We start from the raw sequence: 26,458 nt of genomic DNA on the forward strand, positions 1-26,458 counted from the left end.
ACTCATTGCAGCAGCTAAACCACAGCCCTGCTCCAGATGGCTTCTCTCTACAACACAGCATTCATCCAAGGCACTCCAAAAACTAATCACCCACTGATCATATCCCTTCAATTAAAAATTACTCAATATTTCCAATTGCTGGCATCCATTTTAGAAATAACAGAAAATTACAAAGTGCTTGGCCAGTAATATGCAGCTTTTCCTACACTGCAGAAATGTCAGCTAAGCAACATTAACCAGTTCAGCAAGGCAGCAGATTTTATATCTGCTTTGTGGTGTATTTTAAAATTCCTCCACCTTTACATCTGCTGTAGCAATAGACTTTGTGGGACCAGCTGAGATCAGAGACAAACAGGGAAAAATGTCTCTTACCCTACAGAAATATATAGATGGAGAGAATTTTTAGAGAATTTGATTCAATCAAACAGCAAAAACTTCAAAGGAAGGTCCAGTATCACTCTTTTTCACTGAAGAGAACCCAGGTTGATGCACACATTGCTGCAGAGACAGGATTGAAGGAAGGGAGAGCTTTGCTGAAGAGTGTGGGATCAACCAGCTCTCATTCCCCCAGTAAATCCCACATTTGCTCTCATGGCACTTCCTCTGGCTTATATCAGGCAAAAACACAGAAAAGTGGAGAGATGTGGACCTGAGATGATGATGACTATTTTATGGAAAACTGAAAAATGCAGAGGTCTCACTACAGAGTTTTCTCGGTTGCTCATATAGACACAAAGCCAACTGCGTTTTTCTATTCTAATGCCAACTCCTCAGAGCATTGCTCACCAGCTGTTTCAGCTTGAATCAATGAAGTCTCACCTCCAGGAACTGTCATTAGCTCCTCCAGACTCTGCTGATAGACAGGCAGGGCTTACATCAGCCATGGCTAACAACTTGGAGTGACTAGCAACAAAACTAAATACGCCTTTGAGGAAGAAGCAGACTTTCTTACTTATTGCAAGGAAAATTAAGGGTACTTTCCAGACAAATGACTGTGCATGTCAAATTTGGTTCAATATATTTAATGTCATAACCACGCTTTCAGGTTGGAAAGGAAAAAGCAGCTCAGCTCCAGAGCAGAAGCAGATGTCTGCATGGGATCACTGAACCAGGGTGAGCAAAATCTTCCTATACTGAGCCTTTTTGCTAAGTGTGCCAGAGGTTGTGTTTTTTCCATTGTGCTGGGTGAATGATGGGATGTAGGCATCCTACAGTCCATAAAGGTAGCACCCTCCACACTCATCTAACTACTGTGGTCTAAAGCTTGGAGCATCTCCAATGGACATGGCAAAGACACAGCTACTAAGAAATCTGAGCTGACAACAGAATTCAAGAACAAAATCTAAAAGGAAATAGGTGGGCCATTGCATGAGGCTGCCCATCTGGTTCCCACTGTATGGCAGCATTTATTATGTTCAAACACTGTGCAAATGTGTCACCACACCAAAATTGTGCTTTGTAGAATGACAAACATGACCTGTTCACTGGAGAATATGCATAGGTGTATAATAATACACCAGTTTCCTTTAGAGCAGCCCTATGAAAAGGTGTGTTCAACTTTCCCTTAATCTCAATGCAAACACAGCCTTAAAAATGAGCACGTAGACAACCAAAACATGAACAAAAAAAATATTCATTTGGGGCCATAAAGAAGTTGGCATGATGACTAAAAGGCAACCTGTGCTTTCCCACCCTAAAACTGTACATTTGCTTTTGGTACCTGTCTCAGTGAACACTAACTGAACTTGTGCTAATAAAAATAAATTTTTCTTCTCAGCAGCTAAGTATGACATGGCCTTTTTTCCAGAAACCCCAGTATTTTCAGCTAACAGCTTCACACTGTTCTAGGTTGCAGACCTCTTCTTACAGATGCCACTCATGACCAGAGACTCAATGTACTAACTTATTTTTGCTTCACTGCTAGCAACCAGAGTCGTGGCAGGTCATTAGAGAGATTTGTCTGGCTGAACAGCTTCCAGAAGTGCACTGAAGTAGTTATTTAATATCCTCAGATGAAAGATGCTATGCAAATGCAGAGCACTGTGTTGCACCAAAGAGGATCCTCAGATTTCCTCCCATTAGTCAAGCAGAGGTAAATGGGTTCTAGCCTGAGGTTTTGCAGAGCCATCTCCCTGCTAAACAAGCTGCAGTCGACTTAGCTTGACAAATTTAAACAGTTAACCCACAGGAACTCAGGTCTCCTTTTCATATTTGCAGGTCAGCTGCCTTGAGACAATGTCTGAAGTAACAACAGGCTTTCAGGGCCAGATTCTGATTTCATTCAGGATGGTGTAAATCAGGAATAATCCCTTCAGAGATTAGTAGGAGTGAGATCAGATTCAGGCTCTTGGAATTAAAAAGTACAAACCATGTGCTTGTGGGCTTATTCTAATTCTGCTAAGTACAACACAATTCTCTTTCATGTCCTTCTCCCATTCTGTCTAAAGCACTCTGAGCTGAAGAGCAAAGAAAGTCCTGCTCTGAACACACTGCAGAAGATTTTTGGCATTGCAAAATATTTTGTCTACAATGTTCTTAAGTAAACCTTGTGCTTTAAAAAGAAAAAAACAAACCTCAACCCAAAAACTTCCACTAATTGACACTAAAAAAAAGAGAGAAAAGGCCACCTTCAAATCACACAAACTGAGTGAAGATATGTTTAAAGATCCCCCTTACCCCCACACTATAAAATGAACTACAGTAACCATTTTTACAAGAAATCAACACATTTAATTACTCCATTTTACAGCATCTGTCTCTGGTTCTGGGCAAATATCAAAGGAAAGAACAAGCAGAGCCTTTGCGGGATGCGTGCAACATCCTTGGGAAGCATCTCAACAGAAATTCCAGCATTGCTACAAATTAATGCAATGTCATCTGAAAGTTACTTGTGTCCTTCCCATGCCACTGTCTCCTTTGATAGGTCAAGCAGTGAAAATATAACCAAGCCAGTCAGCACCTTGTTTATTTTTAGGTAAGCTCAGGAACCACCTTTTCCCCACCTTAAAGAAAAGTTCACCTCTGTTCAGCTAGACCAAAAGGAACTTTTGCCATTCACCCTGGTGAGGTGCAGCATGCTAGCAGAGTGGTTTTCAGTGTGCACCTAGAGAATCCTGGTGAGAGGAGCCAAGTGACAAATCTGCATGCTGTTTAGATGAAGACACAAATCCCACAAGTGATGGGGAACTATGAAGTTACCCATGGGCCTGCACAAGCACTGCTCCATTTGCTGTGGAGTGCTGGCTGATTTGGGCCAGTGTGGGGCTGTGTTTTGGGGAGTCCACGGGAAGCTGGGAGGAGACACAGCCAGGACAGGTGACCCCAAGTGAAAAGAGGGATATTCCAGACCATGTGACATCATGCTCAGTGTATAAGGTGGGGGGGACAAGGAGGAACGGGGGACATTTGGGATGATGTCCATTGTCTCCATAAGTCACCATTACCTATGACAGGGCCCTGCCCTCCTGGGGATGCTGAACACTTGCCTGGCTGTGGAAAGCAGGAAATCATTTCCTTGTTTTGTTTGTGTGCATGGCTTTTGCTTTTCCTGTTAAGCTGTCCTTATCACAGCCCATGAGTTTTCCAGCTTTTACCTTCCAGTTCTTCCCCCAGTCTCTGGTGGGGGAGTGGGAGAGTGGTGTTTAGTTGCTGGCTGGGGTTAAACCACAACAAGTGTTTCAGTCTTTCTGCCATGATGTTTACATCACTTAATGCCTCCTAAAATAGCCGACTGGGCAGGCTGAAGGACATCTTTCATGATAATGCCAGTGCTGTGGCTTTGTTCTGCACCTCCTGAAAAAAATCCAAACCAATTTTAACTCTCTCAATACCCAAGACACTCTCTGGGTGCCTGCTGCATGCCCTAAAGATCACTCATCAGGTTTGAAATATTTCACCATGTACTGCTGACAAGGATCCCTTGTCCTGGGTCCTTTCAGGAACATTTCTTGTAATCATCCCATGTCCCAGCAATTTTGGACAGGAAGTTGAAATTCAGTAGGAGCTATAAGTAGGCTGGGAAGGGCTGTCACACCAGGGTAAGAATTTCCTTGGGAAGGGAAGAGCAAGAATGATTTTTTTTTTTTTTTTTTACTCACTTTCACCTAGACTTTCAGACAGTGGTGACTGATGGCTCTAAGGAAAGGGCTCTGCTACACAGATGGGAGAATCCTGTTGGCTTTGAGTAAGGGAACTCTCATTGACAAGCCTGTCCTTACAAATGCCATGTGTTTTATGAGAAGCCACAAGCTTTGTAAACCTCAGTAAGCAGATGTCAGCTTCAGCAATCAATTCAAATGCATGTACTGAACAACATTCCCATGCTCACTCAGAGGGAAGCATGCTGCCCTTGCTGACTTCTCAAATATTTTGGTGCTGCCTTCAGCAGTCCCCAGGTAATGAGCAGATCAAGCTCTAATGAGCTCACCAGAGCTCACAAATCCACACTCAAGGTTACTGAGCACGACCCTGCTCTCTCTTGGACACAGGGAAAGTGTTATGCAGCAATTTTTCCTGGCAGAAGAGAGTATCATAAACAAAACACAGGACTGGATCTGAGATGCAGAAACACCCTCCTTTCCTTGGAAGTCAATACTGTTGGTGCCAGGCACAACAATGCTGACACTTACCTGCCCAGGAGAGCAATCAGCTCACAAGAGAGCACAGCAGCTGGAGGGGGAGAGCTGAAAGATTGGTTCTGACAGCTATAAAAACAAGGCATTTTCAATATTCAGGAAAATCTCAGGGCCCTAATAACAGAATTTCCAGCTCCAAGAACTAGAGTTGTCAACTGAAGTCTGAACAGATACAAAAGTAGCAAAGGCAAATTTGGATGGGTTCCCTTTGTAGAGATGAGGGACTGTGAAAGAGATACTTTTCAAAGCAAGCAAATCTCTCCCAGTTTTGCCCTTAACCCTTGGGCACAGGGGGCAGTGTGCCACATCTCAGGGTTTAATGAGGAGGGGGTCAGCAGCACAGCAGGTGGCACCAGCCCCAATGACACCAAGCTCCACCCTTGTAAAGCCACCTGGTCTCTTCCAGCAGCAGGAACTGTTAAATGCCACCCTGGTGATCCCACCCTCAGGCTGTGCCCCTGTGCCAAGCAAGCCTGAAACTCCCACAGCAAGTGCATCCAGCTCCCTTGGGGTCTTGCTTTAGTTCCAGTCTCTTCCATAAGAGGATCCTCACTGTTATCTTCTGGATATCAGAGCCACTAAATTTCCAAGCAAGACAGTAAAGGTGAAAAAACTGTACTGGCAGACAACAGCCAGACTCATAATAGTATTTTTCAAATTCAGAGACATGCCAAATGTGAGGTTAGTGGCTCTAAGAGCAAGGCAGGGGAGAGTTACACCTTAATGAAAAGCTATTTTCCAAAATGGAGCTGTGCCTGGTGGGTTTATTTCATACACTACAGAGAACTTCTAAGTTTGTGTGGGGTAAGATTAGTCAGGAAAAAAGACATTTTGAGCAATGCTTCTTTAAAAATTCACAAGCACACAGAAAAAAAGAAAAGCTGGGTGTGTCTGACAGCTTGCCTGAGGAGGATCTAAGGACTGCCTCTGCTGCACTAAGATGTAACTCTCGGTCCAGCTTGTTCCCACAAGACAACTGTCCTTTTTCCAAGATAGTAACTTGAAAATGGGGCAAACTTCTTAGGATTGTTTCTCAATTAGTGTGATGACATCACCAGACAGGACTTGAGTATTTTAAACCAAAGGGATAAAGGGCTACTGTCACTGGAGTGTGGGAAGCTTTTCTCCAAGAACAGTAGAGACAGTAGCCACACTGAGCACTCCTGTCTTAATCTGGTAGAGTATTAGCTGTATATAGCTGGTGAAGGAGCTGGAATACAAGTCCTATGAGGACCAGTTGAGGGAGATGTAGGTGTTTAACCTGGAGAAAAGGAGGATGGGGGCAGACCTTCCCTCTCTCTACAACTACCTGAAAGGAGGCTGTAGCCAAGTGGAGGTTGGTCTCTTCTCCCAAGTAAAGAGTGACAAGATTAGAGGAAATGGCCTCAGGTTAAATTTAACATTGGGACTTTTTTTTTTTTCCCATGAAATGGGTTGTAAAGCATTGGAACTGGTTGCCCAGGGGAGTGGTGGAGTCACCATCCTTACAACTGTTCAAAAACTTGTGGATGTGGCACTTGAGGACAAGGTTTAATGGTGAACATGGTGTTGGCGCTAGTTTGATGGTTGGACTTGATGATCTTAGACATATTTTCCAACTCAATTGACTCTATGATAGAATTCTTCATCCAGACCACTTACAGGCAAAGGAAAAGTGTGCATCCTCCTAAGACAGCAGGAACAAAGCTCAGCAAATGAGCCACTCTCCTACAGCAGCAGGTCAGGTGGCAACAGAGGAAGATACAAGCAGCCTCTTCTGGTGCTCTGTGAAACGGAGACATTCCCCTCCAAAGGGGTCTGACTGGAAATTCCAACCTATTGATACTTTTCAATACAGGCCTCTGTCATTTTCCTTTATTACAAACACTCCAAAATGAAGTACAATTCCATAGCAACACCCTCTGCCAATGCTGAACTCAGCATCAACAGGAGACTTTGGCCTTGGGAGAAGCAGCTTATCCTAAACTCCTTTGTTTCACTGCTACTTCCAAGCCTTTTAGCCACTTCTGCACTTACTGTTTGTTTTTCAATAACCTTGTCTTTTTCCACAGCCAGTTTCCATCTCCTGCTCCTCTGCTCTTTGGCCTCACAACCAGTTATGCAGTTGCTTGAGTTAATTTCTGTTTGAAGGACTGGGTGTTCTCTACAACAGATACAGAGCTTATGGAGAAACACAAATCAGTGCCTTACACAAATCAGCATTAACACACAACTTTTGTTGGTGCAATTAACTGTCTGAATTGTAAGCATTATGTCAAATTGCTCCTGACAAATCTGGTGGCCTTCTGCAATGGGCATACAAGGGTCTCACAATGCTATGGGATGAGAGAAGAGCCATTGGCACCATCTACATGAACTTGTACACAGCATTTTACACACTGTCCCACACAACATCCTTGTCTTTGAACTGGAGAGATATGGATTTAACAGCAGGATGCAGGACAGCTGTGCTCCAGCATCCTCACAGTTCTATCACAAAGTTGTGAAGCTGCTGCTCTTTCCCACATCCTGCTACCACAATACAGGCTTTTTCTCTCTAACTCCAGGTCTGAAGCAATTTTTATTTTTGCATATCTATTTTTGCTTACTTTTTAACAGAAAATCTCCTGTGACAGCCACAGTGAGCCAAAGACACTATGTTTCTCTGTAAGGTCTTAGGATCCAGGCAAGCAAAAAAAGTTCATGAACAGCCACATGGATAAGACACCAAACTACACAATCCTTGCAGCACTATGGTGATAACGCCATTGTAGTAAACAAAACAGAAATGTAGATGATTTATATTGCATCAGCTGTGCTTTTGCACATCTTTGATGACTGCACCACTCAATGGAGTGGCAGAGAGTGAATCCCTCCTCTAAAGCTCTTTTCTCCATGGGGGTTGGATTTCCCTTTACTTTCGTAGTTCAAAAATCAAGCTGTTGGTCAAAAGGGCAGTGTTTACATCTTTACTGGAATCTCCAACCACTTTACAGGCTGAACTAAACCTCCAGGAAACTGAAATACTGTCCTTGGCAGCCAGAAAGGACAGGGAGCTGAGAGGGGGCAGGCCTTGACTCCAAGTTCTCAGCCATAAGTGTGTCCTACAACACCACACACTTGTCCTCAGGGGCAAAGTTGAAGCGTCCCTGGCTCTCCTGCTGCCTTGGCTCACTCTGATCCTGGCACACAGAGAACAAAGCCTGGGAGGGAAGGGGGTTGGTGGAAGCTGTAGGAACAGTCTGTTTTCTTCAAGCAAGGACAATTTGAGGAAACGGGGTGGATGAGAGGAAGTATGTGCACAAGTGTCGCAGACATTTTTTCACAGAAATCCTTTCTTTCAGATTTCTGCATTTTCTGGGAAGCAAGGGCCTCAGAAAGAGAATGTAAACAATTGTTATCAGCTGCTGTGGAATGCAATAGGATGCATCTATTTTGACCTGTGATTGGTTCATGTTCCCATGTTTATAATTAAGGGCCAATCACAGGAACAAGCTGGGGACAGAGACCCTGGACACAACTTTGTTATAGATTCTTAGCTTAGCAAGCATCTGCAAACTTCTCTCTTTAATTCTATTTAGGATAGTTATAATGTATTATATATCATATACCAATAAATCCAGCCTTCTGATCAAGAAACAAGATTCTCGTCCATCTCTCACCTTCAGCGACCCCATGCAGGGCGCTGTAATACACAAGGACTCTGCTGGTTTTGGCTGGGATAGTTAATTTTCTCCACAGTAGCTGGTATGGGGCCATGTTTGAGATTTGTGCTGGGTGCACTGTTGATAACACAGGCATATTTTCATTATTGCTGGGCAGAGCTTACACAAAGCCAAAGCCTTTTCTGCTCCTCAGCCCATCCCAGCGAGGAGGCTGGGGGTGCACAAAGAACTGAAAGAGGACAGGACAGCTGACCCCAGGTTATCATAGCATACAGCATCATGGGCAGCACAGCAAGATGGGAGCAGAAGAAAGGGAGGCACATTGAGTGTGATGGAATTTACCTTCCTATTTACCATTATGTGGGATAATAAAACAAAAAAATCACCCTGCTTTCCTGGGGATGGCTGAACAGCTGCCTGCCTGCGGAAGTGATGATTGAGTTCCTTAGCTTGCTTTGCAGGCCATGTGCAGCTTATGCTTTACATATTAAATTTGTCTCAACCCATGAGTTTTTCACTTTTACCCATTGCAGGGAATGTGAGAGAGTGGCTGTGTGGGGTTTAGCTGCTGTCTGAGGGGTTAAAGCATGGCAGGGAAAAATCCCGAAGAGCAGGATTAAAGAGCATTTCAGTACCTACTCAGGAAGGAGAGAAAGAGTGATGAAACTAGAAAAAAACTCTCCTGAAGCTCTGAAGAAGCTCTCAGGATCTCACACACACTTGGTAGTTCCATGGGCACTTCACATCACTACATGGCAGACATCAGAATAACCTTGGTGGAGCTGACATCTTGTTGCCGATAGCTGCTATCTTGAAGCAAAGCCATATCCTGACCCCACAGCTGTGTGCCCTGCCCAGATCTTCTCCATGAATCCACTGCAGAGTCCCCACTTACACCAGCAAGCCAACCATAGGCATTTCTGGCAGCCCAAGAGAAGGGAGCTCTCTTTTAGCAAACTTATAAAGCATCCTCACATTGCCCTCCCAAATTGTTTTCTTCCCCTTAGCACCAGAAAAGACAAATTTGGTTTCCATATGATATTTTGCAAGAGCCAGTTTACATTTCAATATTGCCTTTCTAAGCAAGACAAGTTTTTGCAAGGGTCTGTTTAACTCCTGACATTTTACAAAGGGTAATGCAGTTCTCCCTTTTATTTCTGCGCTGCCATTACAGCACAGCCTCCAGAGCACAAGAGGGAACTTCATCACAACAGCAATATAACACAAAAAAAATAGAAAAATATTAGGAAGTGTCCAAAGGAGAGCTGTGAAACAGTGAAGGGCCTTGAGGGGTGGCCATGAGGAGCAGCTGAGGTCACTTGGTTTGCTCACTGCAATTACAGCTTCCTCTCAAGGGGAAGAGGAGGGGCAGGCAGTGATCAGTGACAGGTGCCAAGGGAATGGCCTGAAGCTGCAGCAGAGGAGGTTCAGCTTGGATATCAGGACAAGGTTCTCCCCCAGAGGGTGGCTGGGCACTGGAACAGGCTCCCCAGGGCAGTGATTGCAACACAACCTCACAGAGCTCAAGGAGCATTTGGACCACACTCTCAGGCACAGGGAGGGTTCTTGGGATGTCCTGCACAGGGCCAGCTCCATGATCCCTGTGGGTCCCTTCCAAGCAAGGATGTCCCATGATTCCATGAGAACCTGCACAGTTCCAGTGGCTGTGGCATTCTCAGCTGCTGTCTACGCATCAATGTCCTGCCTGCAAATTTAGTTTGTCCCTGCTTTGTGCTCTCACCAGTGCTGCTGCTTGATCCCCTGGAGATATCCAACAGCCCTGAGTCTGAAGGATGAAGCTGAACATTTGATAGTGGGCAAGCAGAAGTTCATTTTCACTCCTCAGGTTAAAGTTTTAGGCTCAAATCAAGCCAGCTGCTTGAGAGGAACAGCAGATCTGTTTCAGCAGGCAGAGCGAAGCCACAGGAGACCTGATCATAAAGTCAATGCTTCTCCATAAAGGCAGACTTTAACTGAAGGGGGAAAGCAGAGGATACAGGAGCTGAAAAGAGAACAGAGATCAAGAAGGAAGAGCTCTAATTCTTCTAATAAGCACTAGACCGAACAACAGGAGAGATCCTCTTCTTACTTGAAATATATAGAATTGTCCCTGAAGAGAAAAACAGGGTAAACCTTCCAAAGAATAATAACTTCACTACAAAAATAGTTTCAAAGAGAAAAGAAACAAAACCCCAGATTCAGCTATAGCATCAGTATTGCCATTGGCTGACAAACTGTGACAATGCAGGTCACATCAAATTCAGAGGAATCATTCTGACATCTCTGAAGGCAAACTTGGTACTTTCAAAATGAGTGATTTTGACTACCTGAGAGGTTTGAAATGGACCTGGAATTAAGACAAAGTATCTAAAAGTAGCAATGCATAACTTTCTCAAAATCATAATTATTTTGACCTGCCTTTGCTTAACTAAAAATTGCTTCAATTCAATGTAAATGAGTATTTTTCTCAGTGTTGTCACCAAAAAAAAAAAATCTAAGTCAGATAATCTGCACAAACTGATTTAAGTGAAACTCTAGTAAAAGAAGAATTAGGTGCACAGAGCAACAGCATTTATAACCAAAGTCTTGCAGTAATGCAGGCTGCAGGTTCCATAGAAGGCATCACCACCTCCCATCAGGCCAAAGGAATTTAAGATACAGGTATGGATGGCCTCATCACATCCTAGCAGCTTTGGATGAATTCCAGAGTGTCAAAAAAAACCCCAAAACTGTCAGGTCAGCTCTGATTCAAGTTGCAGGTAGCCCTACACCATGCCCTTTACACAGGAATTTGTAGAAGTCTCAAAGAGATATATTTGTAGAAGTCTCAAAGAGAAGTCTCAAAGAGGATAACACAGGTCTCTGCATCAGGATTATTCCCAAATGACTGTAGGACTCAAACTGCTGTTTCAACCCAAATATTCAGATGACATCTTCCAATTTGATCTGTGGTTTTGCATGCCAGGATGCAAGAAGTATCTTAGAATTATTTTTTTGTAAATCCAAACCTGGCCACATGCACTGTGCTTTGAATTTGAGCTGGCAGTGGGAATCTGATGCCTTCCTAAAAGAACTGGAGGTGATGCCTTATATGCTTCCCTGGCAGGGTCATATTAACTGAGCTGGCAGATTTGATAGAATTATATTTCTTTTTCGATCTGGTACAACACTGTGATGTGTCAGCACACAAAGTATTTCAGATAAGTAAGATTAAGTCCTTGATTGAAGATCCAGCCTCTAGAAATAATGCAGTGTCCTTTAAAAGGCAAAATCTTTGTTTTGTTTTGGAGTACCAAAGCTCTAAAAACAAAAGTAAAAAAATACAGAACTCCACGGCTCCTGGAAAAATGTCAGCAGCAATTATAAAGGCCAGAGACATTTTAAAATTGCATCAGACTTAATATCTCAGTGTCACTGTGCCAGTTTTTACTCTGCAGAACAATCCTCCAAAAGGGTGGCTAAGGAGCTCACTGCAGGAGAGTTCTGGGGACACCAGGAGGATGTGTGGTCACCTCCATGCCAGCAGCAGTCCTCTGTCAGGCACCAGCAAGGTGGGAAATGCTGGGCTTGGACCCTGCGGGCTCTAACCTGTCACCCATTTCTCCTTGTCCTCCCCTCAAATCTTTCAGGATGGAAAGCTACAGAGTGCTGAGCCTGCACTGAAAACCTGAAAAGTTACTATAAAAACAAAAAACAAACCAGAAAAGTTCTATTGAGATGATGTCCTCGGAGAAAGACAGCTACACTTCAAACATTTGTCACCAGGTGCAGGTTTCAATCACTTGTGTCTCTGTTGCATTCTAGGACACCTTGCAATTGCTTGGCAGAAATAGCTGTGGGACTGGCCCAGAGAAACAGATGTGGCTTGATGAGGTTAAGAGGTTTCCTGAAATAGCACAACTCCTGTCTGGTCATCTCCTACACAGGGCACAAATCTTCCTCTCCCCGAGGAGGGACGTGCACGTCAGTCCAGATGAAGCAACTTAATCACAGCACTTCAAAGCGAAACAAAGCCAGGAAGGAATTGCTTTCCACCCTCCTTTCCCCAGAATTGCATTTTAACAATTACTACAGTCTCTACAATTGATGACATTCCTAATCTTATCTCATGATTCAGAGCAAGCTTCTACCTATACTATGGGTGAGTTTCTTTTAAAAAGAGCTCCCTGTCTGTCCAGGCCCCCCATTTTCCACATTCCACAGCTATTTCACAGCTTCAGGGGGTTGTGACTTAAAAGAGCTTTTCAAAGTTTTATGGGACATTTTACACAAAGTGACTGCTACTTACAAACCCGAACATGCGACACTTGGCACCAGTGGAAGAGGAGGTTGGGTAAGAGTGGGAAAGGTGACCAGAAGGGTGACAGCAGCTCCTCTGTACCTGCTGTTAATTAGTGCCTGGTCAGCCCACAGCAGTTATCAGGACAAGAGGAGTCACAAGAAGTGACAACTTTGAACAACTAACAGACATACATCCTGAACAGAGACCACTTATGTTGGTAAGGTTATCTATTTCATAAGATAGAAGTTTGTGCCCAGAAAACTCACACAGCTCCCACAGGGTGAATTCAGTTGCCAAAAACATTTCAGGTGCCACTGAAGATACCTTGGACACCAAACCCACCCTCCTGAAGTCACAAACACAACAGCAGGTGACAGAAGACAAGGACAGCTAGCCCAGGGCAGTTCACACAGCACTGAGAGCCCACAGCGGAGAAGCCAAGGTCCCTGAGGCCTGGTAGAAGATCCCAGCTCCCTGGAGCACACCCATGCTGGGTGATGCAGGTGCCTGCTGGGCAGTGAATCCCAGGCTGGCCCAGAGAGGGATGCAGACATGCTCTGGATGGGCTGCAAAGGCAGCTGTCCATCCCACCAGGCCCCCCATTCCTGCAGGAGCAGAGAGGCAGATGGGAGCTGCCACATCCCTAGGCCAGCCACGGCCTCCCCTGCTCTGCTGGCTGCTGCCACAGGCACTGGGGCAAAAAGAGCAACACAAACATTCACAACAGCATTCTGCCTGCAAGGCTGCATGTCCTGCACAGGAAATGTCTGCATGGGTCAAGGAGCTCCCTCCCTGTTGTAAGCAATTCCTCTGAATTGTGAGCTGGCAGATAATCCCAGAGTTTACTTTCAGCTTGCATACCTGTGAGTTAGATTTTCATTTATCAGTTAGGAGGCACACCATAAACATCACAGACAGGCAAGACTGCAGCAGAGGGGGTGAAGTATCTCTGCCATACTTCATCTTAATTCCTGGAACTCATTCCCATGTTTTAATAACCTATATCAGGAATGTCAGATCAGTTCAAAATGTATCTGCCTCTCTGCTCCTTGCAAGCTTGATTGAACACAGGCTGTTTAGCAAATATTTTATAGTAAATAAAAATTTTATAGTAATATTTATATCAAAATGTAAAAATTATTAGGACAAAGCTAACTGGGCTTGCACTGAAAGGTTCCACCAGAGTATCTTGGCAGAGGGGCTGGTTATTAAAAATAATTCTTTCACTTAAGAAATATTGTAGGTGAAAACTTTACTCCCTGCTTCACCAGTTCATCTATCTGCTGCTTCAGATGAGACACCAACAGCCCTATGCAGCCTTCTGCAAAGTATAAATGATACAGAATAATAGAAAATTGATTAAGTCTGTTATGAAAAAGAAAAAAAGTTGAAGAAACTACGTGTGACAGTGTTGAAACAAGACAAAAAATGCATCCTTTTCAGAGTTCTCTCAGCCAGAGCCATGAAAAGCTCCACCAGGTGGTAGGATTATCAGCACTTGAAATATGCTGTGGAGCTGAGTTTGCTCTCTCTGCTTTGCTTTTTAAAAGCAGGTTTGTGCTTCACTACGCATTTGAAAATAGGTGCAAAAGATGTTCCAAGTAAAAATTTATTTCTACTATCATTTAATGGCAGCATTTGCAACTCACTTGACATAAAAGATGCTTTTATAACCTAGAAGACGGAACTGCCATCTGCATGACCTTAATTTCCTCTCAAGCTGCTCCCAGTTTTACATAAACAAAAAAGAAAATTGATAAGCACATACCAAGTCTTACATAAAATTATGTTTAGTTTGAAAAGCGACCTTCCTCAATTGAGACGCCATTACCATTAGCAGGATAATCAAGTTTGGAAGAAAAACTGTAAAGAAGTTCTCAAGTTTGTTTCTGGCAGAGATGTGTGACAAATTCATCCACATAGGGCAGCTCGCTGTCTCCCCTGCAGAATCAGACAGTGCACTAAGTGAGTGAGCCAAAAGAATAAGTAATACAATTTCTCTCTTCTTTTGCACTTTCAGAGACAATGCTTCTACACAATACTAAGCAGAAAGGTAAAATAAATGTGTATTAGCAGAACTGTAGTTTAAAAACTTAGTGGTAACTTAAAAGCTGACTTGGCAGAACCACAGACTGGGACTTTGGTGAGGCACAGGACTGAAACCTCCTGACACAGAAATGTTACTCTACAGCAGCACCAAAACAGAGTAAATGAAGTGAGAAATCAGCAGAGGAACAGAACACCAAGCTCACCACAGACCAGTGCTGGGGCTTTATTTCCAAGATAATCAAGAAAACACATGCTATTCTCTAATAAACAAATTCACTCTTTTTATTCACATCCAACCATTCCCTCCTTCACCCCATGGACATGTGCTCAAGCTGATTAGAAACTCTCAGGTTCCCAGACAGGTCCAGAAAGGACCTTGAGCACAGCCGTGTCCTGCAGATAACACCCTGCCTCTGCTGAAAGCAGCAAAGGGAGCCCAGGGCCACCCCAGCTTCTTCTGACACTCGAGCAGCTCTGTCGAGGCACTGAGCAGAGTGGGCAGAGCATCTCTGGCTCCGGACTGGGACAGAAAAACTGAGGAGGGCTGAACACGCTGTCCTGGGGAAGGTGCTGGCTGGCATGGGTGGCACAGGATGCTGTGGCTGTAACAAGCCAAGAGTTTCCAAGCAGATGCTTCACGCAGAGCCACCCCTCCAGCTGAAGCTGTGTAAATAACATACCGGAGAAGTGTGCTGCTAATTGAGTACCTCCCGAAATGCCAAGAGGCAGGAAGACTCCAGTTAAAGGCAACTCTTCATTTTAACTTGTGTCACTGAGAGCACTAAAGTAAATGAACTCCTGAGGACAAGATCAAAGCAGAATAAGAGACTCTTTTTTTATATCCTTGAATCTCCTGTCCCTTTTGTACACTGAAATTTAATTTCCTTTTCAAAGAGAGGTTTTGGAGCTTATGAAAATTGACCCAAAAGATTACAAGGGCTTTGTCACCCTTCCAATCTCTCTGAAAGATCCATAATTAGAGAGGTTTTTTTCCTTCAACATATGTGCCCAGCAGACAAATATATAATTCAGACTTACAATTGCATGAAAGAGTTATTTCGGTATGTTGGATACATACAAGCCCAACCGCTACAAAGAGTTGGAAAATATTGTGTGCCTCAACTGAGTAAATATACATCAAGGCTTTTTTTTTTTACTAGCTTGTTTTCATTTGTGCCAAGACTACACACAATCACACTAAGGACCTGGGATAGATGTTCGCTGCTGAGATAAATATACCAAGTACAATAAAAGCAAACGAAGAGTAGTTATTTATGCTCCTCTAGAAATTCATTCTGCAAGGAGGAACGTGCGAGCGGATACCTACGACAGCGAGTCTGCTTTTTTGCCCTCTAACGGAGTAACACCGGCTTTGCTCCTCCGGCACAGAGCCTATAAGCCAGGGGAGAGGGAAATAACCCAGCACAGCCGGGGCGCGGGGCCGGTCCCTCCTGCTGCTCCCTCCCGGCGGCGGCGCTGGGCAGGACCGGCCCCGTGGGGCAGCTGCAGGGGGTTCCCGGCGCAGGACCGGCCCCGTAGGGCAGCACCGCTCCGTGGGGCAGCTGCAGGGGGTTCCCGGCGCAGGACCGGCCCCGTAGGGCAGCACCGCCCCGTGGGGCAGCTGCAGGGGGGTTCCCGGCGCTGTCGCCCCCCGAGCGTCGCCCGAAGACGGCCCCTTCCCCCGGAACCCACCCCGGCCCCGCCGCCTCCCCTCTGCCTCCCTCCAGTGGGGAAATCCCGGCTGGGTGGATGGGGAGAAGCCTCCCCGCTCCGGAGCGCCGGGGGATGCTGCGAGCAGCGCCGGGGCCGCCCCTGCTTCCAGAGCACAAAAATAATTTTTTCCAAAAACCAAAAGAACTCAAGAGCCGAGTGAGGAGGCGGGGAGGCTCCCACCGCGCCTTCGGCAGCAGCGGGGATTTGCAGGTGAGCGGCAAGGAAGGACAGGAGAGAGGGACGGGGTCCCGCGGTACTCACGGCGGGCTGAGGGGGGCCGGCGGGCGGCCGAGCCCCATGGCCGGGGGCACGGACGGACGGACGGACGGACGGGCGCTGCTGTGGTGGCTGCTGCTGCCGCCGCGCTGTCTGTGTGTCGCGCTGTGTGTCTGTCCGTCTGTCGGCCGGGCCGAGCCGCTCCGAGCGCCCCGTCCCTCCCCTCGCTCCCTCCCCGGCGCTTCCTGCCCGCTCATATAGCGCGCCCTCGGCCACGTGGACGGCGCGGGGCCCCGCCGGCTCCTCCTCGGGGCCGGGCCGGGAGGGGCGGACCCCCCCCCACCACCACCCCCTCATCACCTCCTCTCATCATCCCCCGTCATCACCCCAGCACCCCTATCTCACCTTCCTCATCAACCCCATCTCTTCCCAGGCACCCCCCCATCAGTGCCCCCGTCGGCCCCATCTCATCCCCCCATCAATCTCACTCTCCCAGCACCCCCCCCACCCCAATCACAGCCCCCATCGCCCCCATCTCACCTCCCTCATCAACCCCATCTCACTCTCCAAGCAGTCCCCCATCATTGCCCCCATCTCACTCCCCTCATCAACCCCCATCAATCTCACTCCCCAAGCACCCCCTCCCCCATCACTGCCCCCAGCGCCCCCATCTCTCCCCCGGAGCGGGGCTGTGCCCCGGAGAGCTGCGAAACCGAGCCCGGACTCACCCCCGGCGCCCTCGGGATGAGATCCGGCTCTCGTCGGGTCCTCCCTAGAGAGTCACCCTCCAGGAATGTCTGTGTGTGTGTGTTCGCCAAACTGCTGTGTCTGGAATTGGGCTCCGTGACCCCAAAGGTGATCGCAGCAGGGAAAGTGGGAAGAAATTTGGCGCTTCTCAGGGCAGAAAATCTGTGTGGCATTGCTAATAAAAATAGTGCATAGTTGATATTCACAGAGTCATGGAATGATTTAGGTTGGAAGGGACCTTAAAAGATAATCTGGTTTGGACCCCCCTACTATGGACAGGACACCTTGTATTAGACCAGGTTGCTCCGAGCTGCATTCAGTCTGGGCTTGAACATTGACGGATGGGTCATCTGCACCTGGTGGTCCTGTGTCTCACCAGCCTCACAGGAAAGAATGTCTTCCAAATATCTAATTTAACCTACTCTCTTTCATTTTAAAGCCATTCCACCTTGTCCTATCACTACATTCCCTAGGGAAAACAAACAAACAAACAAAAACACTTGCAATTTTCTTGCAGCCCTGTAGATACTGAAAGGTGGTATAAGGTCTCCCCTATGACTTCTCTTCTCTGGGCTGAATAATCTCCCACCCTTAGCCTGTTTTCATAGGAGAGGTACTTCAGCCCTCTTCTTTCAGTCCAGCACCAGACATTTTTAAGGTGCCTATAAAAAACTGTAGAATTAAAAAGAAAGCAGCATCATTAAAGAATTCCCCAGGCAGATACATTGAAGTGATAAAGTGTCTGCTAAAACTATTTAACAACATAATGCTGGCTTTTTTAGTGTCGATGTGTAAAGGCTGGAGCCATGAGATGTGTAAAGACTGGGGCCATGACTAGAAGTGGGGGGATTATAGCACCTCCAAAGAAGCAAATGATCTCTGATCTTCTCTCCTCCACCTTCCGTAGGCAGGCAAATATGCACAGTGAACATGCACAGCACATATCAGAGGGGAGAATGCATTCCTGAGCTCTGAAAAACATGTTCTGTAACACTGGACAACCAGTGCACAACTCCCTTTGTGAAGCAGATGAGTTTACAGGTGATTAATCTACTTACCGAAACTGCCCACGTTGTTGGGTTATTAAATCCAGCACCGGGTACTTCCAGGGGAAACTGTAACGTGCTATGTAGGAGCTGTAATTCATCAATCACCACTGAGCTTGTTTCCATAGAGTTGTGTTAGTAAAAGCCTGAGTGTGGATTTGGACCAGTGTCACATCATGTACTGTGCTGTGCAGGCATCTGCATGCAGTGAGAGCACCTGTGACAGCCTGAGCTTTCTGCTCAGGGAGCATAAGCCCAAACAAGCCCTTCCAGGAACTCACCCCATCACTAAATCCTGCCTCTGCATCCTGAAGAGCAGCATAGTGTTATATCCTTCATAAACAGGGTTTGGAAGGGATTTAATCTACAGTAATGAGCATTAAAAAAAAAAAAAAAAAAAAAAAAAGTACATTAGTCTTCTTTTATGAGGAATGTATCAATACAAGGAATTACTGTGTGGTGGAAACAGTCTATTAAATAGCTGTTCAGAGCTTTTTCCCAGGAGCTGCTTGACACTTTGCTGGAGGTGGGATGAGGAGCTCCAATTTGATCATCTGTTAGTGTCTCTGTTACCTTTTTGCCTTGATGCTCTCCTACTTTCAGGCAAATTGGTTGAATTTGGTGCTTCATTTGCTTCACGATAATAGTGAGTGACTGGGACTGTTTACAAAAAAGAATCTCTGGGGAACAGCTCACCAGTAATAGGGTTGTGCATCAGGTTTGGGGATTTCTGCCAAGCATTTCTGGGAGGAGGGAGGGAGTGAGAAAGTGATGAGAAAGAAGAGTCTGAGCACTCTGCATTTCACTGCCTGTTGTACCACACCTGGTCTGTCCATGAGTTCAACAGAAAGAAAAGAATGAATCTAGTAAAACAGCTGATTTATCATCATACAACATATAAAGCTTCACTAGGTTGGATCAAGGAAAGCTTAACCCAGCAGCCAAGAATGTCCTAATTATTAATAGTTAATCAAGTTGACACTGGCACAGGCTGCCCAGAGAAGCTGTTGATTCCCCATCCCTGGCACTGTTCCAGGCTGGGCTGGATGGGGCTTTGAGCAACCTGGGATAGTGGAAGGTATCCCTGACCACGGCAGGGGGGTTGAGATGGGATGATCTTTAATTTCCCTTCCAACCAAACTATTCTATGATTCTGTGACTGAAGAAAGGGAGTGAGAGATGCTTTGTTTTGGTTTTTTTCTGTGTTTTCAGCCCCAGCTCTGCACCATTTCTCTGGAGCACACAGGAGAGGACATGGTCCATCCCTCCAGCCACACCTACCTTGGTCACAAGTTGCCAGGAGGAGATATGGAGGAGAGCTCTGCAGTGGCTGGGTTTGCTCAGAAAGGCTCCTTTCTGTAAAGCAAGGCAGAAGAGGAGTGTGTTTGCCCCAGAGATGCCTCAGGGAGGCATGACACAGTGACAGAGGTGTAGCATGGAGAAGTGCGGAGCATAGAGATAATCTACAGGTCTCTGCCAGCACCTGGCTGAACCAAGAGCAGAGAACAAGACCAAATCCACCTGAAACAGCAACTGTGGAGCCTATTTCTCCTTTTTATATCAGTTTTACACTCACTTAATTCCTTTAGATGCTCTCAACTTCCCTGATGCACCCCAAGGAGCGTGGAGGTAACAAGTGCTCTCTGATAATGCCATGGGAATTACAGCAGGGTCCAGCCCAGCGTGCTGGATCTGATCCCCTCATGCTGTAGCATTTCACTAGCAAGTGTCATTTAGATGGTTTTGGGAAAGAATCCAGGATTTGTTTCACAGACAGTATTTCCTCAACAGCTCAGTGAATAAAAAAATATAAAATAGTTTGAACTAACCATGCAAATCTTGCTTGTCATCTTATGTAGAGGAACTATATCTATTCTAAAGTCTGGGCCAGAGCTTTCAACTGCTGATGGGGGATAGTTGTGCAGACTTCAAAGGAGCTGTATCAGCTTTTACCAAGTGGGGATCCAGACCTTTATTCATGTTTTAAAATTCAGAAACTGTGCCTAGGTAAAGCATTTTTTCTCTATATTTCTAGGTAGCCAGTTTTTTATTTTATAGCTGTTGCCTCAGTGGCAGGATTGTTTCTCAGTAGTCAATGTTTAAAGGCCCTTCAAGGCTGAAGGAATTAAAAATGAATAATTTAAAGCTGGTCTATGATGCATAATTTTTAACATATGTTTCACAGGCCATGTGGAACACTTTTTGACTTGTCAGTAGATATTTTACAAACATGCTGTGCTGTAACCTTTTTTATTTAAGAGTTAGATTTGAGCCCTCCTATGCTTTAACACAGCAGCATGCTGGAGTCTACAAGCCATAACAAGGAAACCATTATCACCAGCACTGATCAGAAGAGAGGAGAAATGAAGCAATTGCAGAACTTTTTTCCTCTTACACACTCTGCTAAAACAAATGAACTATGGCCCTTCCATCTTAAGAAGTCTCATCCCAAGGTAGAGGTAGAGGAGCTGCAATTTGTTTGCTCTAAGACTCCAAAAGAGATGGACCTAGATGGTGCTGGAGAAGAAGCCATGAAACATGTTGTCTTTGGGGCTTTTTTTTTTGAAGGATGGCTGGAGGATTTTTTTTGCCAACCTCCTATTAAATATTGTGCTAGGAATGCCATCTGAGTAATTCTTGACAGTTTTAATAGGCAAAGCTAATTGCTGATAAATAACAACCTTTTATGGATTTCACTTCTTGTCCCATCCTGACTGCTTGCAACAAGAAAGGGAGGAGGCATCTACCCTGCAGATGCTCAAAGGCAGACTGGGTTTCAACCTTATTGACTGGTTCCCACACTCTGCCTTGTTTTCCTGGATTGTCCAGCTTTTCATTTCTATTTTAAATTTAAAAATTATTAAAGTTAAATATTATTAAAAATCTTTGTAGCTAAAAATAAATTGGTTTGGTTATTTCAAAAGCTTCTTCGGCCCAAACCCAATTTCAAGTGTTTCACCGAGCTGTAAATTGAGGCAGTGCACTGGGGAAGTGCAAGTTTGGGCTAATGTTTGCTCCCCCCTCATTAGCTCTCCCTTCAGTTCATAATCCATCATCTTTCAAACAAGCCAATTGCCATTGTGTCTAGAAGTTAAAATAGAAAATCAGCATTTGGCATGAACACAGTTGCCAAGAAGCTATTTCTCCTTGCCTATGTAAATAAGTTGTCGTTCAAAAACGGTTGGCTTGCTCTAAAAGATGTGCTAAGCACTGCACTGTGCTTCCAGTGGGAGGAAAGAGGAGAGGATGCAGGAGTGTGGCCAAGTAATGCCCATCCCCAGCTTCTCCCACTCATTCTGTTGAGTGGGACTGTTTTTGCTCTGGCCAAAATGCCCTTGGATAGTTCCTGTCTCAGTGAACAGGGCAGGAGTGATTACTGACCTTGCTGGTTATGCCCCCAGGTCAGGACCAAGCTCCACACAGGTGGTTCCCTTTAAAAGTGTTAATCTATATAGTTATATTGGATAATGATTTGTATTTATTTTACACCATACAGAACATACCTGTTGATCAGTATGACTAGATGTGAAGGACATTAAATACTTGCAAACTTTACAGATATGAATCTAAGAAGATTGACCATGGATGGACTATGCACAATTTATCAGAAGAGACAGATGGTCTATGTACCTATTACAGATGAAATATGTATACCTACCTTACCTCCACTGAAGAGGTGCATCCTGTTCTGTATTCAGTTGTGTAAGAGTCACTGCCCTCATTTTGTGTAACTTGCAACCGTATCCCTTCATAATAAACTTGATAAGCACTGTGCTAATAAACTTGATAAGGCTATTTGGTGGCTGTAGACTTTGCCATGACTTACACACAGCTTTTATCATGTTTGGCTTGGTCTTCTTGATGTTTTTTTATATAGTTATATTAGCTAATGATTTGTATTTATTTTACCCCATACAGAACACACCTGTTGATCAGTATGACTAGATGTGAAAGATAATAAATACTTCCAAACTTTACAGATATGAATCTAAGAAGATTAACCATGGATGGACTGTGCACAATTTATTAGTTCTGACTAGCAGAAGAGACAGATGATCTATGAACATTTGACAGGTGAAATATGTATACCTACCTTACCTCCACTGAAGAGGTGCATCCTGTTCTGTATTCAATTGTGTAAGAGCCACTGCCCTCATTTTGTCTAACTTGCAATAGTAGCCCCTAATAAACTTGATAAGGCTATTTGGTGGCTGTAGACTTTGGCATGAGTGATACACAGCTTTTATCATGTTTGGCTTGGTCTTCTTGCTGTTTTTGTGGGGTTTTTTTTGCAAACTATGCCCGACACTTCTGACAGATGTCACAGGACTGTAACAGCCTTCCCTGTTCCAGAATCTTCTAAAAGCAAGTGGTAAGAATGCAGGCTTAAAGCAGGCTTTTAGATCACATCCTCAGCCTCCACACTTCACACAGCCAGGCTCTGGCTCTGAGGTGCATTAAGAGCAAAGAGAAGAGAAACAATAAACAGCATCCCTCCCTGCTTGCTCTTGGAATTCAAATGGTGAGGAGTTGCAAGAGCTCAGTGGTACTGACACACAGTCAGTGGTGTCAGCCTCTGCTTTGCAGGACCAGGGTGCAGGCCCACATCAGAGGCAGCTGTGACATCAGAGAAGATTTCATGTGAGGCCAAACCATTGCACAGAGATGTGTTTTTACCTGCCAGTACTCATTAGTGCTGTATATGGGAGCATTGGCTATGGGTAAAGGTTGTGATTTGGTACAATCTGCTCTCAATAAATGTCTGTGAAAGTCAGAGAAACCTTTCAGTATTGCAACACATAAAAACACACAGTAAACACCAAAAGCTGTTTTTTTAGAAATATTCAGCAAATCTGGAGCTCCCAAAAACTTACATAAAAATCTCTCTGTGCTTTGAAATGCTTCTTCACTTTTGTACTCTAAGGACAGGATAAAGCCTGAGAGGAATAATAAACACTTATAAAATTTTTTTAAAGGCACTGATGGGATATGAAAATAGAATAAAAAAACATAACTCAGGTAGGGGTGGAATCACCATCTTTGAAAGTGTTTAAGAAACAAGTTAATATGGCACCTCCTGCTATGGCTTAGTGGGCAGGGTCCAAGGTTGGGCTTGATGATCCCAGAGGTTTTTTCCAACCTTAATGATTCTATGACTGGACCTCTGTCAAGGTAAAGGAAGATTAAAGCAATATAAAACAATTCGCCATTAATATTTTACTGCAGAAGGAAGAAATGGCATAAGCACCTAAAATGAGGACAAAGGTAAGTAACTCCATGGCAAAGAGAGGCAGCCATGTGTACTTTGTGTGTTTCACAGATTGAACATGTAGCACATTCAATCTCTCCAATATAAATGACCCTTCTTTGCAGTTCAGATGTCACCTACAGAACATCACAGAAATAAAATAAGCCTAATTTACCTTTGGCCATCTGGATCTCACAATGCCTTGAGTACCATCTATTCCCAAGCACAGACTTGAAAATATGTGCATTAAGTCATTGGGAAGTTATTAGCATAATGTAATTTTATTTCATTTCACTTGTCCCCAGGACAGTCAGCAATAAACCAGAAGGTGAAATTACACCCAGAAAATAAATGTTGTTGATTAGGTTGAAGTGTTTATTAGGCTTCTGTTTGAGTTTCCAGCCCACAAGAAGAATGGCAAGCAAAGCCTGTTAAAGACACATTTTGACAAGAACGCAGTTTTCTGTGGCTCCAACAAAATAAATATAGTAACACAGATGAACCTTTTAAAAGTCAGGCTTATGTACTTGTCTGATCAGCACCAGCTAACAGTTTCATCTCTCCTGAATGTCACAGAAGCACACGAGCTGTGCCACCATGCAGTTCTCAAATTCTTTTCCTCAAAGGACATAACACACATACCAGGGGCTGTACATTCTGTATTCACTTAAACACAAATAACACAAAATGGCAATTGCAGGTGGACTTCATCCCCAGGGAAAATTGTGAATAAAACACTGAGGCACACCTGGCAGATGTTACACAGCTTAATTTAGTATGGATAGGCATTTATTTTGAATGGTAGAAAAGCAATATAGTAACACAGGTAGGATAGAAAAGTTTGTGTGTTTTTGCTTTCTTGCCAGATTTATAGGGTAAAATAACTTTTCAGTCCATTCCAGCTACCGAGATAGGCTGGGAAGGGATAAATGGTATGAGCAGAATCCTTTCAAGGAGGGATGGTGAGTGCTTGTGCAAGGATAATTCTGAAATTCTGCTGTTAACCCACAGCTTGGAGTTCAGTGCAGGACAGACCAGCTGAAATGCTGCTAAAGAAAAAAAAAACAAACTAAAAATGTTTATAAATCAATTCCCCAGATGTTGCCTAGAAAATACCTATGTCACATTATTTCTGTGTGCAAAAGCTAGTAGAATGCTTCACTAAAGCATCACCAAATCAGCTGCAATGCTGTTTTAGATCTGATATTAACAAATCAATGTTTACGGAAAATCTTGTCATCACAGGTCACTTTGGAGAACACTTTCCTGATGGCAGAAGAGTGAAGTTGTGTAAACTAAGGAATTTAATGTTTAGATATGAGATCTGGACAAAAGATTCCAAAGACTTGAAAATGGTCTTGGTGTAAACCAGAGAACTGCTGCATCCAGAGTATAGCCTACATCTAAGAAATAGGAAATAAAAAAAAGATCTAGAAAACCAGAGAGAAATTAATCTAAGCTGAAGACACTGTGATTTCTTAGAGTAAATCTAGAAGGAAAAAAAAATCTGGAAATAAATACAAAGTCGGATAAAATGCAAATCTGTATTTATCAGAGAGACCATAAACCAGATTCTCAGGAAAATATTAATATTGTGTTTACCTGGACTTAAGCAGAAAAAAAGATACCCAGATAATTGGTTGTTTCCTTGTCAGCTGGTTTATTGGCTGACAATAAACCAGGTTCTCAGGAAAGGATAAATATAATATATTGTGTTTACCTGGACTTAAGTTAAGCAGAAAAAAAGATACCAGATAATTGGCTGTTTTTTGGGGGGCAAAGCGTAGCGCCAGACTGGTGGTGTAAAGTCCATGTGTGCTGAGCATGGTCTGTCCCAAGCACAAACACAGACTGCAGGATGAACAGACTGAAAGCAGCCCTGAGGAGAAGGACTTGGGGCGCTCATGGATGGGAAGCTGGACATGACCCAGCAATGTGTCCCGGATGCAGCCCAGGAACCAAACCTGTCCTGGGCTGTACCCAAAGCCCCGTGGGCAGCAGGTGAGGGAGGGGATCCTGCCCCTCTGCTCTGCTCTCCTCTGCTCTGCTCTGGTGAGGTCCCACCTGGGGCACTGCATCCAGCTCTGGGGTCCCCAGCATGAAAAGGATGTGGACCTACTGGAATTCCAAATAAGCTCTTGAAGATGATCAGAGAATTGGAGCACCACTCCTATGAAGACAGGCTGAGAGAGTTGGGGTTGTTCAGCCCAGATAACAAAAGTCAGTGAGAACTACCAGCACCTCTGAGGACCTCAAGGAGCTACAAGAGAGCTGGAGAGGGACATTTTCTAAAGTCATGTAGTGACAGGACAAGGGAAAATGGCTTTGAAATAAGACAAAGTAGATCTAGATTGTGTATTATAAATAATTTTTTCCTGTGAGGGTGGTGAGGCACTGGAATGTGTTGTCCAGAGAAGTTGTGGATGCCCCATCCCTGGAAATGTTCAAGTCCAGGCTGGAAAGGGATCTGAGCAACCTAAACTAGTGAGAGGTCTCCCTGCTCATGGCAGGTGGGTTGGAATTAGATGATCTTTATGGTCCCTTCCAGCCCAAACCAAACCATGGTTCTATGAAGGTGCTGACAGAGCCTTTGGTGCTTAGAGAAAGTGGATTCAAAAGAGCTTTCTAAGGATACATGGGAACATTTCCCAGTCTCCTACAATCCCATTGGATGTACTGGCATTTTCCTGATGTTGAGGTGCTCACTTCACTGCTGCAGCAGCCCAGGTGATGTACAAGGCTGTGCCTGCAGCCAGGGTGCAGAAACAGCCCCCAAGCAAGGTTCATGGCCAGTGTAGCTCAAATGCTGCACAGCACACCTCCATGAGGCAGGCTGCAGTGACACCCAAGAGAATGGGCAAGCCCACTCAGGAAGAGAA

At 44.6% G+C, this 26,458-nt stretch overlaps 1 protein-coding gene and 1 long non-coding RNA gene across 3 annotated transcripts in view; one reads left to right on the forward strand and one right to left on the reverse strand.

The window, feature by feature from the left end:
* The window catches only part of ST3GAL1 (ST3 beta-galactoside alpha-2,3-sialyltransferase 1), an 84,055-nt gene extending 67,408 nt beyond the window's left edge, over positions 1-16,647 (reverse strand). Inside the window, exon 1 of one of the 2 annotated variants that reach the window (XM_063174474.1) lies at positions 16,584-16,647. The gene's annotated coding sequence lies outside the window, so the exon portion shown is untranslated. Of the gene's footprint in view, positions 1-14,328; positions 14,445-16,583 lie in introns of those variants that run through there. The other variant, XM_063174491.1, reaches the window with a different exon arrangement.
* LOC134428105 (uncharacterized) lies at positions 16,308-22,534 on the forward strand. Its single transcript, XR_010030322.1, has 2 exons — positions 16,308-16,532; positions 19,544-22,534. It is a non-coding gene; the product is annotated as an uncharacterized LOC134428105 (long non-coding RNA).
* The last annotated feature ends 3,924 nt before the right edge of the window (positions 22,535-26,458 follow it).

The sequence above is a fragment of the Melospiza melodia genome, chromosome 1, assembly GCF_035770615.1.
Source record: "Melospiza melodia melodia isolate bMelMel2 chromosome 1, bMelMel2.pri, whole genome shotgun sequence".
Lineage (NCBI taxonomy): Eukaryota > Metazoa > Chordata > Aves > Passeriformes > Passerellidae > Melospiza > Melospiza melodia.